Source organism: Leiobunum rupestre, chromosome 9 (assembly GCF_980474605.1).
Source record: "Leiobunum rupestre chromosome 9, qqLeiRupe1.1.hap1, whole genome shotgun sequence".
In the NCBI taxonomy this organism is placed as follows: Eukaryota; Metazoa; Arthropoda; class Arachnida; order Opiliones; family Sclerosomatidae; genus Leiobunum; species Leiobunum rupestre.
This window is the reverse complement of record NC_143392.1, coordinates 34,684,991-34,698,047: the sequence shown is the minus strand read 5'-3', so window position 1 is coordinate 34,698,047 and position 13,057 is coordinate 34,684,991. Positions and strand designations below refer to the sequence as shown.

General features: G+C 35.6%; 2 long non-coding RNA genes across 6 annotated transcripts; one reads left to right on the top strand and one right to left on the bottom strand.

Annotated features, from left to right (window-relative positions):
- Window positions 1-591: 591 nt before the first annotated feature.
- On the bottom strand, window positions 592-2,160 carry LOC149927239 (uncharacterized). 4 transcript variants are annotated; one of them, XR_016473933.1, is made up of 4 exons: window positions 1,756-2,160; window positions 1,533-1,665; window positions 763-1,457; window positions 592-696 (listed from the first exon to the last, which is right to left on the bottom strand). It is a non-coding gene; the product is annotated as an uncharacterized LOC149927239 (long non-coding RNA). The 4 variants fall into 4 exon arrangements; XR_016473934.1 differs by having other exon boundaries at window positions 592-879; window positions 944-1,457; XR_016473935.1 differs by having other exon boundaries at window positions 592-1,306; window positions 1,369-1,457.
- Window positions 2,161-3,095: 935 nt separating this feature from the next.
- LOC149927238 (uncharacterized) lies at window positions 3,096-5,504 on the top strand. Of its 2 annotated transcripts, none has more exons than XR_016473905.1 (7): window positions 3,096-3,428; window positions 3,500-3,569; window positions 3,644-3,763; window positions 4,202-4,245; window positions 4,310-4,540; window positions 4,621-4,826; window positions 4,920-5,504. It is a non-coding gene; the product is annotated as an uncharacterized LOC149927238 (long non-coding RNA). The 2 variants fall into 2 exon arrangements; XR_016473906.1 differs by having other exon boundaries at window positions 4,202-4,250; window positions 4,386-4,540.
- Window positions 5,505-13,057: the final 7,553 nt, after the last annotated feature.

The following is a 13,057-nucleotide window of genomic DNA, read 5'->3' as shown; positions in this document are numbered from 1 at the left end:
TCAAAGAATTTCAAATCCATGTATTGGCGCGAATCAAAAGTTTAGCGATTAGTGTCATCGTCGTCCGCCGGGAGCGTTTCGTCCCAACCCTAAAAACGCGTCTATTTACAACCGATTTAACATCATACTCTATGGTGGGAAACTCAACAACTGATGAGTACGTGCTGCTAAAAAGTACCTAAATATTCTTAAAGCTAATTTTTTTCATTTTTATTTTGTAATTGAAAGTTATATTTCCATTTATAACTTAAAAAATTAGGTTATAATTCAGTTTTTTTCAAATTGTTTAGCAAGAAAGTTAACCCTAGTTAGTTTTATTTACAACTTTTACCTTGTCTTGTAGCCATTTTTCCATACATATAACCAGAAATACATGAATTTCTGATATAACTATATAATTTTCATTATCTTCTAAAGAAAATAAAATGTTTATTTAGGTGGAATTTGTTCATTTTTATTATAAACATGTTCTAAGATTTACATTGTTTGAAACCCTTTTAAGAATAAGTTCCAACATATATTTATATGGTTTTGAATTTCATTTATCAATAAGTCAATGGATTCACTAGATTATACAAACTATTGAAACGTAATAATACAGTTTACAGGTAATTAGAAATTAAATAATTTTTATTCAACAATTTAGTTACCCTTACTTAACTAGATTAAAATGCTTTTGCGTTCCTTATTGCAAATCTAAAAAAGTGATGAAATTCTGTGAGAAAGATGGCTGAAAATCATATCACATCACGTGATAATTACAAAATAAATGACACATCAGCATTAAGTGTAGTATGCAGTTTACACTTTAGTGACACAGATAAAGGTACAGAATTCATCTCTAACAGACAATTGTGGGGCTTGACATTTTCAAAGAACCTGTAAACAATTTGGTTATAAATGCACTGGCGTCTGTAGACCCTTGAGGGTGGGATATACTGACCTGAAATTAAAAATTAGTAGTCCCTCAAAAATGTAAATAATGTTTAGTCATTTTCTTGCCTCTTAAAATCAAGTAACCAAATTCAAACAAATATTAGATTTATTGATTTAACGAATCAAATTTCGAATTGGGATTTACTACTCTCCGCTCCTTGATTTAATTTAACTATCAGACAGAGGTGGTTTAAAATATCCAAAGCAGAAGTTTGTTTGATTATCTCAATTGTTTTGACCTTCATAGAGGGAGCGATTCCATATTTACGAGAAACTCCTGGAATTTGTAACAATTTGCCGAAGCTTTCTAAATGTCCTCTTTTACAGTGTGATTGCAATGACACTCGTGCTTCAACTTCTGCAAATTTATCTGTGACAAAATAATTCCACCTTTAGTTGATAATATAACACGGTTAAATTTCAGCTTGTTACGAGAAACTTAAAGAACTTAGTTTTAAGCCTCAAACGATAAAGTTTCTCCAAATGTGAAATGTCCAATACAACATTTACGGCAGTCATTCCTGGAAACAGATAAATAATAACTTTGTTTAAACTTCTCCATATTATGGATTGTAAATATTTAAATAATAACTTACTTTCCATTTCCCAGTTATTAAAATATTTGCTATTGGCTTAGCTACAAGCGTTAATTGTGATTATCCAAGCAGTCTTTTTCATGGACGTGTTGTCAACTGTAACAGCTGACTCAGTAGCGAGAGCATCTGACATCTGGTGATTTAAAAATATTATTTTCGGCGGGAAAAACAAACGTAAAAATTTTGAAAAAGTGATTAAAACGTATAAAAAGAGTTGATTTACCTTTCATTTCCTTGAAAATGCCTATTAATTCTTAATCTTTTTCATAATAAATCAAAAAACAACATATCTCCGTAGGATTCAATGTTAAAGAGGGGTCAGGTTATAGCGCTCCAGCCTACGTAGCGGCCACAAATGGCATTCTCTATTTTGGGCTGATTGAGCGGGCCGCTATGGGGCGAGAGAACGCGAGCGCATGCGCAGTGGGCCGTGGTATGAGGAAAAGCCGATTTACGCGGGAAAATTACGCTTGGCACTCTAGGAACCGGGACAACCCTTCTAATGTTATCCTACGGAGAAAATTTTTCGAAACAGTCCCACTTTTAGGAAACTTTTCCCTTATCTTTGCAATATTGTTTAATATGATTTGAAGTAAGGTTTTAGCTTTATTTTAAGACTGTGTTTGTAATTTTCCGATCTTTGGTTCGCGTACAATCTTCTTTTAAAATCGACCAAAATTTTAAGGCGAGGAATTGACTCCGTATCGAAAATAAGCCTCGGCGTCATCTTGCGCGGCGCGAGATTAAAAAATGTAAAGCTAAGAACACAAAATAAAATATCTCAGATTATCTGATAATACAACTTGGGTTCTATTTTTTACTTTAGTTAATATTTTATTACTTAAATTTTTACGTTTTATTATTATTAAACTGTTCAAAACATTATTTCAAATGGTTAAAGTTTGCTGTCTCTGATACAACCTAAGCTAATACAGTGTTTTGTATTAATTTGTGATAGTAACAATCAACAACACACTGAGAAATTGGATAAAACCATTATGAATCGCTTAGTTCCTCCTCTTCTGGACCATTTGATACAAAATATTTATAAAAAAATTTTAAAAGTTAAACACCTACAATACAAACCAGTTAGTCGAAAAGTTTTGAAACTTTAAATTTTATCTAAAACACTTTTATATTTCACGTGAAATTTGTTACAAGAAATTAAATTCAATTTGTAAAACTATGAAATTTAATATAAGATAAGTTTTTAAAATTTAAATACTTACTAGTGGAATTTATGTTTAGTTTTCAATCAGGCGCGTAAGATGTCGCCGAGGCTTATTTTCGATACGGAGTCAATTCCTCGCCATAAAATTTTGGTCGATTTTAAAAGAAGATTGTACGCGAACCAAAGATCGGAAAATTACAAACATAGTCTTAAAATAAAGCTAAAACCTTACTTCAAATCATATTAAAATCTCAGCGTTGAACAATATTGCAAAGATAAGGGAAATGGTTCCTAAAAGTGGGACTGTTTCGAAAATTTTTCCCCGTAGGATAACATTAGAAGGGTTGCGAGTAGCAGTGGATCTAAGTTGGCCGTGTCTAGCCTCAGACAAATAGGGGAAATTTTAACGCCCCGAATCTCTGAAAGCTGTTTGTTCATTCAAAGTTATATCAGAGAGTGTAAAGTCGCTTCGCTACAGAGAGGCGCCTCTTCCTATCTCCGTAATGTTAAAATTTCGTGGTACGTTTTTTCCCCATGAGAGCGTTGAAGAAGCAGACGACGGTGTTTTCAATTCCCGGACACACGATGGCACTGTAAAATTGCTTATCAAAGAAAAATAAATTTTGCTCTCAGTAGGTTAAAGTTGAATTCAGCTCAGTCAGCTGTGATGTTGAATTATTTTAACTCTTTAAGTAAAACAGTTGATTTCGTAAGAAATATAAAAAGTAAGTACAAGAAAAATCCCTCCCTATTTCATTTCAATATTAACAATTATACTTTTTTAATATATCAAAAGAAATTCGTGGAATCTAAAGTGGAATATTGTATGGGCTGGCCAAATCTTAATTAAGTATACCAAAACCAAGGTAAAACATTGGTGTTTTGAATAGCAGCGGTGAATTAAATATTCTGAAATATAATTAAGAACATTTTCTTTTAGAAGGTTTGGACTTTTAATGGCTTTGAAAATTTCTAAATCTTCGTCAGTGAATTGTCCTTTACCTTGCAAAACCCAATGGTTATCATAATTGGACAAATCTTCATCATGGTCCAGGAGCTGGTACTTTAAACGAGTCTGTTTAAAATAAAGTCATCCAAATTGTCAATTCAATATGAATCTGATGGTTTTAAGAGGCTATTGACTGATGCAGCTCTGTATGCTGCCTGGTATTGTTGAGGATTTGGATGATCTCAATTAGCCTTTTAGGTTTACATAGAGCCGTGTAGCGGCCAAAGGGAGAAGCTCATAAATTACTGGATTTCCGTCTGCTAAGCAGACTATTTTCCTTGATAAGAGACCAAAGCGTCTGCTTAGCAGATGAAAATCCAGTAGTTTTTAAGCTTCTCGCTATGGCTGCTACGTGGCTCTATGTAAACCTAAAAGGCTAATTGTCTCCTTATTGGCGAATGGAACCAAAGTAGTTTTCTAAAAATCTTGACTAATTCTTCCAGTTACTAAGAACTTAAAACCAAAATTATCCTTTATATCATTCCATAGGAGTAGCAGAGACTGAATTGATAGTTTCCACCCTTCAATACAAGGTAAGGTTTTATACCTACAGTTCTGAAGCTACCATGGATTAAACGTTTCCAATTTTTCTTTCAGCATTGGTATGTGGATGGATTGATCAGTCATTGCTCTCTTACAGTGTGTTTCATTGTTTAATGTCCTGCTATTGCAGCAATCAAAAAGGCCGTTCATGTGTAAGAGGAACTCTGCTGTGTATGTGCTTTCAATTGTTAACTCTCCTAATCCCAGTGAACAGGCCATTTGAATTAGAAACACTTTGACTGCAAATTTGGGCAGCTAAACTGACTTTCATGTTAGAAAATGCTGGTAACTTGATATGTTTACGTTTCAGCTTGTGTGCTTTGAAACTTACCAATTTCTTGGTCTATTTTGAAAAAATGTTCTAGGACTGCCCAAGAAACTAGATTGCCTTCCACTATTATGGGATACCGTTTGAAAATGTTCCTCACACTTTTCAAGAGATGTGGAGGATCAATTTCAATGAATGGCTTTTTGGCTTTTCGACTGATATCCTCATACTTTTGAACAAATTTTGATTGCCGGTTCCTTGGTCACAGACTACAGCTTTGACAATAAGGCCAATACGTTTTAGGTGAGTTACGCAATCATGAAGCAATATCTTCAAAGTCTGTTCGGGACAAGCATCTTTTGTGAGGAAGTAACCAATTGGTGGTTTGAATTTCAGTTTTACGTCATTCACCATGAACACTAGGGCCTGATTTGCGTACTATTTTGACCTTCCATATGGACCGAAGTCTACGAAACCTTCAATGTTATCGTTTTCATTATTGTCAAAATGTTTAGTTGAATGGCTATAATTATGTTCAGTACAAATATATTTAAATGGAATAGAATTCAATAGATAGTTCTGGTTTTAAATTCATAGGAATTGACTTTATCCACTGTAAAAAAAATTTCATTTAAAGCTAGTGTTCATCATTGTGAATATTTTATATAAATTATCATTTTCTTCGTTGAATCGATTTTTGAGGGCATAATTTGGCATTTGTAGTGCTGCGTTTACCTTACACCAGATTGTAGTTGTAACATGATCTTCAGGTGCATTTTCATTTGCTACTATTTGAATTAATTATAAATGAACATTAGACAGTAAGAGACCATGGCGGGATATGTTTTTGCCTTCAGTTTACCTAGGGAAAACCGTGGTTTCATTGGAATTTTCCAAAAAAAATAGTGTAAGCCTGTTTTTGGTTTTGATATTCATAAAACAATCGTCAGTGAAATGAAGACCGCAAAATACGTGGTTAAAGTGTAAGTAATCTGTAGTTTTATTTTGGAGCTTTTCACTGTTTGCATTTAGCAGTTACAATGCAGAACTATTAAGTTTTAAGAAATGTTAATGTATTAGGATAGGCTTATTAAATTAAAACGCGTATTCACCGGTCTTTATCCCTTGGAAACTTGAAAAAAAAAGACAGACGCGTGGTTACCTTTTTATTCGATTTACAATTTTTAGCCGAACAAGACATTTCAAAATAAATTAAACTCGCAAAAATACCAAAAACACTCTTCCTTTTTTGCGTCTTCTCAAACTCTTATCTAGCGCGCGCCGGAGATACTACTAGCGCCATCAAACGCCCGGGAATTGTGGACATTCTCGGCGAATAAAATCGTACCACGGATTTTTAAAAGAGAGGCGCCTCTCTGTAGCGAAGCGACTTTACACTCTCTGGTTATATTTTACAAAAGCTAAACGTTTCTCGATACACGTAGAAACATTTAAAGGTTTGAAATAATATATCCCAATTTTAGGTAGCCAAGACAAAAGTTTAAATCCCAAAGTCGTTTTCTATTTCGTTAAATATTTAGTTGGCGAGTAATAAACTAGATGGCGCTATTTTCTCTAAGCTCTCTAGCAAAACCGCCAAAAAAATAAATAAATAAATCGTACTAATATTCACTTAACAATATAAAAAACGCCCGTTTGGACTTGGTATTTTCCGCTGTAAAAAGAAATTCCTCAAGGAAAAAAGTTCAAATTCGGCGGCTTTTCATGATTAATTTTGTAGAACTGCTTTCGCCATCTATGTTGTTTCCAAATGTCTAACTTTCAATTTGTAAAAAACCATTTTCATTTAAAATTTCTATTTAAATAAAATTTAAATTCAATGCTATTTAAAGAGATTCAAATTATATTATAGCATTTAATTTACCTATAGTTATTAATCATATGGCTAGATGGCAGTGAAAACGCTTCCATAAACTGGGATTATGATTTCTATATTAACCGTGTTAGCTCATGCTCGCGGTTTATTCACACGACACACGGTAAGCAACTCAGCGAGGTCTAAATAGCAAATCATGCTGCTGCTGTACGGCGTACGCTAGCTTTTTTAAATCAAGAAGCCAGTCAGAAATCGACGGCAGGGGCCCCAAGTTTATCCAAAATGTTCCCCAAATACCCCAAGAGGAAAAGTCAAGCAAGTCAAAACCACCTATTTTGTGAAAAGCGACCTTTTATTCTCATAACTATATTACTTTCAGAACTAATAAAATAATATAAATATGCTAAATAAATAAGGTTAAAGCAATATAAAAATAAATATCAATCCCTTGCCGCACCCTCTCGACTTAAATCTCTTAAAATTCAATCAGTTACAATTCGAAATAAAATTAACAACCTTAGTTTGCTACATAAATGTTTTTATAACAACCTGGTTCTTGACTTCAATGAATTCTTCACTGTACCTGTTGGTTCGCCGCACAAGAGGTCATTCCTTAAAACCAAGTTAAAACTAACAAGGAGACGACCCGAGGTGATAATCACCGATTTTGTTCAAACTCGGGTATAATGTACACCTCTATGTAACTTGAAATACCTGCTAGGGAAAAGTTGCGACGGGCTTTCGTTTTGCCATGGAAACCGAAAACCTTTTTGACAACATTATTTGGAATTATTTCCATTGAAAATAACATGGAAATCTGAATGATTTTAAGGGTCCCCCAATTGACCAAATTGCATTTAAACTTGATTAAATTAAGTTTTTAAAATAAATTAAATTTTTTTAACGTTTTTGAAATTTTCAAAATATTTCATTTTTTAAAAAGTTTCACAGGGGGGACCCTTAAAATCCTTCAGATTCCTATGATATTTTCAATAGAAAAATCCCAAATCATGTTGTCAAAACCGTTTTCGGTTGCCATGGCAAAACGAAAGCCCGTCGCAACTTTTCTCTTGCAGGTTTTTTAAGGCACATGGAGGTGTACATTATACCAGAGTTTGAACAAAATCGGTGATTATCACCTCGGGTCGTCTCCTTGTAAGTAAGCCCCGAGCTCTCACTGCCACTCGACTTAATTCATTTGCTCACACCGTTATAAAGGACTGGAACTCTTTGCCCCAAGAAATTATTTCCCTTAAAAACTATTCCAAATTTCGGACCTCTTTAATAGACCATTTCAATAAGAATTAGATATTTTTTCTTTCTTTTTGTGTTTAATAACCTGTTTATTACTGTTCCCTAATGATGTATAACTAACATTTGCCCCCCTTTTTTCTGTTATACTCTAGTCCCTATCGGGCATTGTCTGTAGATAATTGTTTTTTATATATATTATTTTTTTTTCTCACTCATATGATCTCATTGTGGTACATTATATTCGGGAATCACATTATTTTGTATCTAATCCGCAGTCTGTATATAAGTCGGCAACGGCTTCACAGATGTTTACTGTTCAATAAAAAAAAATTACTAATTTCGAATTTATTTCAAAAGTCACGTATCTGGACTTGCTTGACTTTGGCTCTCAGGTAGATTTTTGGTCCATGGTCACCTTGTGGATAAGGGCGAAACCTAAAAAGGACTCCTTTGTTTTTCCCCTGGTCTAACAATCTCATTAACCCAAGGATTTTAATAGATAATTTTAAATATATACTTTAATACTTAACGATACCTGAGCACCATTAACCAGAATATCGACATTAATTTTCGTACTTTTCACCAAATGACCTTTTTGTCATCAGGCTGCTTACGACCAATTTCTAGCTCCACTTTGGCTGGGACCCAAAAAAGTTGGTTGTTTCGTTCCTTAGGGCAGGCGAGTAGCTTTCACCAAGAATCTGTTTAAGCGATGAATATTCAAATAGAATACTATAGCTCACCCCCGGCGACTCGTGGGGCGGAGCCAATTTATAGTGACGTAGTCGAATTAGAACTCCCCTCGAATCCCCTGTTAATAAATAATAATAAGTGTTAGTTCCTAAAACGACGCGTTATGGTTAAGTATTTTTTTCAGCATTTATCATGAATCTATTTAATTAAATAAATTAAATTAAATAGATTCGTGCATTTATTTAATATTATTACTATAATATTTATTATTATAATAAAATAATAATATAATAATATTAACATAGTATAATAATTTATTATTTAATTTAGTATGTTTAAAATTGTTTAAAACCTCACAAGCACTCGATAGAATCACTTTCAAAATATCGGAGTTACATTCCTTCATTTTGTAATTTATTTTAGAAATATTTATAACTATAAACCTTATTTTTAACAAAATAACGAGAAGTCATTTCGCGGCTATTCTGCTCTCGCAAACCTAGGAGCAACAAACACCAGGAGAACGCAGCTAGCCTTTAAACACGCTAACGCAGTGTTGTGTACAAATTTTATTGGACGAGCCTTTACGCTGAACGTTTTACGGGCGGGGGGGGGGGAGACAATTTCCGAATTTTCCCCTTCCGACGGCAGCAGGCGCTAAAGCGTCTAACCAAAGAAAACTGTACGCAAGAATATGCACGCTCTGGCGGTATTGTTAATAACTAACGGAAAACTAGGGTCAAACGGGGATTCTGAAAGGGGGGAATGAACATAAAACTAGTCCATTTGGCGCGTAAAGTTTCGATTTTCGGATTTAAATTAGCTAGAATTGTCCTTCTTAATTTGAAGTAAAAAGAAAATGAATTTTTCATCATTAACTTATGAAACGATGTTCATTTCTCCACTTAAAAAAGGGAAAATAATTGGATGTTGATTTTGCTCCTGCTTTAAGTGTTTACCAAGGCGTAATAAACAGCCTTTTTATCGCTTTCAATTTCAGAATTTCTCTAAAACTCCACTCATATGCTGTTTACTGCTGTTACACGATTTACATACACAGAGTGATATTGAAAACTACTAGATGGCGGTAGTCATTTCCTTTTTGTGACGTTTTGACCCGACTAAAATTCTGTCGGGGGGATAAAAAGAGAAAGAGCATTTAACAAGGGTCTTTCGGAGCTCCCTATAGGAATAACATGGGAACGGGGTGTCCCTGTGTTAATTAGTCCATGGTGACGGTCTGTTGCTCCGAGTCGCAAACTATCTTGAGCTAAAACGACCTCATTTTCATCGTAATATTCATTGGTGAAGACAACAAAGGCGGCACCAGGAGACTTTTCTCAATTGTGGGCCCCCTCTTCGGCTGTTCCTCAATTGCGGGCCCCCTGTTCAGCTGTTCCTCAATTGCTGGTCCCGGTCGGCTGTTCCTCAATTGCGGAACCCCTGTTCGGCTGTTCCTAAATTGTTGGTCCGCTGTTCGGTCGTTCCTCAATTGTGGGTCCGCTGTTCGGTTGTTCCTCAATTGTGGGTCCGCTGTTCGGTTGTTCCTCAATTGCGGAACCCCTGTTCGGCTGTTCCTCAATTGTGGGTTCGCTGTTCGGCTGTTCCTCAATTGTGGGCCTGCTGTTTGGCTGTTCCTCAATTCTGGGTCCGCTGTTCGGTTGTTCCTCAATTGCGGAACCCCTGTTCGGCTGTTCCTCAATTGTGGGCCTGCTGTTTGGCTGTTCCTCAATTCTGGGTCCGCTGTTCGGTTGTTCCTCAATTGCGGAACCCCTGTTCGGCTGTTCCTCAATTGTGGGCCTGCTGTTTGGCTGTTCCTCAATTGTGGGTCCGCTGTTCGGTTGTTCCTCAATTGTGGGTCCGCTGTTCGGTTGTTCCTTAATTGTGGGCCCGCTGTTCGGCTGTTCCTCAATTGTGGGGCCCCCTATATATTGACTTAAAAATTCAATTTTGCAAATTTGTATGTATAAATTGACCTAGTCCTAGTTTCAGATAATATCATCCCCCAGTGTCGAAAAAGGGTTCAAACATCTTTTTGCTTTTCCCTTCGCTATCGCCCTATTGATAGCGACGGTCACCTAGTAATTCGGACTTCGCGGTTCTCAAGGGCATTGTCACTGCTGACAATTTTGACAGCGCTAACAATGCCGGACTTATCCTTCCACATGGAGAGGTCGGGAGATCGAGCTGACCCGTCGCTATCAATGGTGGGGTTTCGAGGGGAAAGTAAAAAGGATGTTTGAACCCTTTTTTGGCAAAGAGGGGTGAACCTAGGCCTTTAAAAAGGGCCCTTTTGAGCCCCGTGAAGTCAATTTGTGGGGCCCTAAGGGGGAAAAAAAACATAGGCTATAGCGTGTCTCGCCTACTCGTGTCGCCGCCCTGGAAGACAAACTTGCACTCCATAATCGCATCGTATATTTCTCCGTTTTCCCTCAAAGGCAGCAGAGTGCCAGGAAAGACGACGTTATGACTTAGCGGAAGTAAGCCTACATCAAATAGTGGGAATGGATTATTTTAACCCACTGACTTTCAGGATAATGATTCCGGCTCTTGAAATGTGTGTTTTACCAGAAGTATATAAACATTGTTAAATAAAGTAGTAACCATCTCCCGATCCTGCTCATGCGAGGGGTAGGACATTCAAAGAAATCCCGAACACTTTCCAGGATATCCGAAATCCAGCCTGGATTTCTTCAAAATCTGGAGATTTTTTAAAAATTTAGAAATCCGGCAAGAAATCCAGAAATCCGACGCGAAATCTTGAAATACAGCCTGGATTACGAGGTGACCGTCGCTATCAATAGGGGGATAGTGAAGGAAAAAGCAAAAAGATGTTTGAACCCTTTGAAACTTTATTTATTTCGGTCGCGAAACAGATAAAATATCGAAATACCGAAATCTATCTTATTATTAGTGATTTTCAATTCCAATCCTTGTAATTACTTCGGTTAAAGATGTAAAATATGTTATTTAAACTGACGAAGAGACTACCCGAGGTGATAATCACCGATTTTGTTGAAACTAGGTGGGTATGTAGACCTTATGGTAACATGAAATTTCACCAAGGGAAAAGTTGCAATGGGCTTTAGTTTTGCCATGACAACCGAAAATGTTTTTGATAACATAGTACGTATATTTTCCCATTGAACATGACATGGGAATCTGAGCACTTCTAAAAAATAATAATAATATTTCTAATTAAAATTATTAATTTTGATCAAATCCAAACAACTAAATTCAATTTTATTAATTTTGATAAAATTCATTTATTACCGTCGATTTGGCAATTAGTTGGTAAATACAACTTTTTATTTTTATATTTCGCTTTTCTCCATTTTTACCGACTCTGATCAATTTTGATCAAATTGACCAAAATTCATCAAAATATCATAAAATTAATTTCATTTGTCAATTTTCAACTATTTTTTTGGTTTTGAAAATTTTTGAAGCGTTCAGATTCCCATGTTATTTTCAATGAGAAAATATACGTACTGTGTTGTCAAAAACATTTTCGGTTGCCATGGCAAAACTAATGCCCAATGCAATTTCATGTTACCATAAGGTCTACATACCCACCTAGTTTCAACAAAATCGGTGATTATCACCTCGGGTAGTCTCTTCGTCAGTTTAAATAACATATTTTACATCTTTAAGTAATTACAAGGATATGGTGTACGACACATCCGCGATTTGGAAATTGGAAAGACCTTCGTTTCAAGGCGTCGCCCCTGCTCTTGGTGGGTCCCCTAGTCAGCCTTATGGATAATGCGGCACTGAGTTAGTATGAGATGCGTATTATGTACTTCTTTTTTTATTTATGATATTACTACAAAAACGATCCACACCACCAATTTCTTAGCAAAAGTTAAAATTATCGGAATTGAAAATCACTAATAATAAGATAGATTTAGGTATTTCGATATTTTATCTGTTTCGCGACCGAAATAAATTCGGTTTGAATTAATAGTCTTGACTCCTTGGGCGAATTCGATGAACCGTGTACGCGAAATTTACCTATTCAACAAAAATATTCTCACTTGCCTTGTATTTTTATTTTGTGGATTTTGCTTTTTATAAATTTATGGCTTTTTCAGTGATAATTTATAAGTTAACCTTCAATGTTTTTCATGGCCATGCTAATATTTTTAGATTAGCAGATAAAATTAGCTTAGTAGAGACTAGAACCACGATCGGATTGGGGAGAGATGTACCAGTTAGAAGGCCGCCTTGAAAGTGGAATCACGCTTCTCCGCGCCATCTGGTAAAAAAAAAATTAAATTAAATATGATCACGTGGTATAACGTCGTAAGCTTTTTTTTTTTGAGATACACACGGTGGTGTCGACCCAAGGCCTTAGACACCAGCACACAATAACTGATTAATCAGGGTGAGATAAGTATTCCGACCACCCGTTGGGGGATTGGTGGTCGTCCCCACACGGCCACCCACAAACTCTGCCTCCCAGACGCTTGGGATTACAGGAGTGCGCCACTACTCCCGGCCTTATATATAACGTCGTAAGCAACGTAGTGTAGTTTGTTTACATTCTTTGATCGCTTTTCGACATTTTAGAGTTGCAATTATTATTATTATTATTATTTTTATTTCAACGACAATATTTAAGATATTTAAACAACTTTATGAAAATCATTACGTTCACAAGAATCTTCATTACCTCAAAGTCAAACATATCCTCTTGAAGTTCGCTGAAAATGAAAAACACTTATATTCCGAGAATAGTATAAAATAA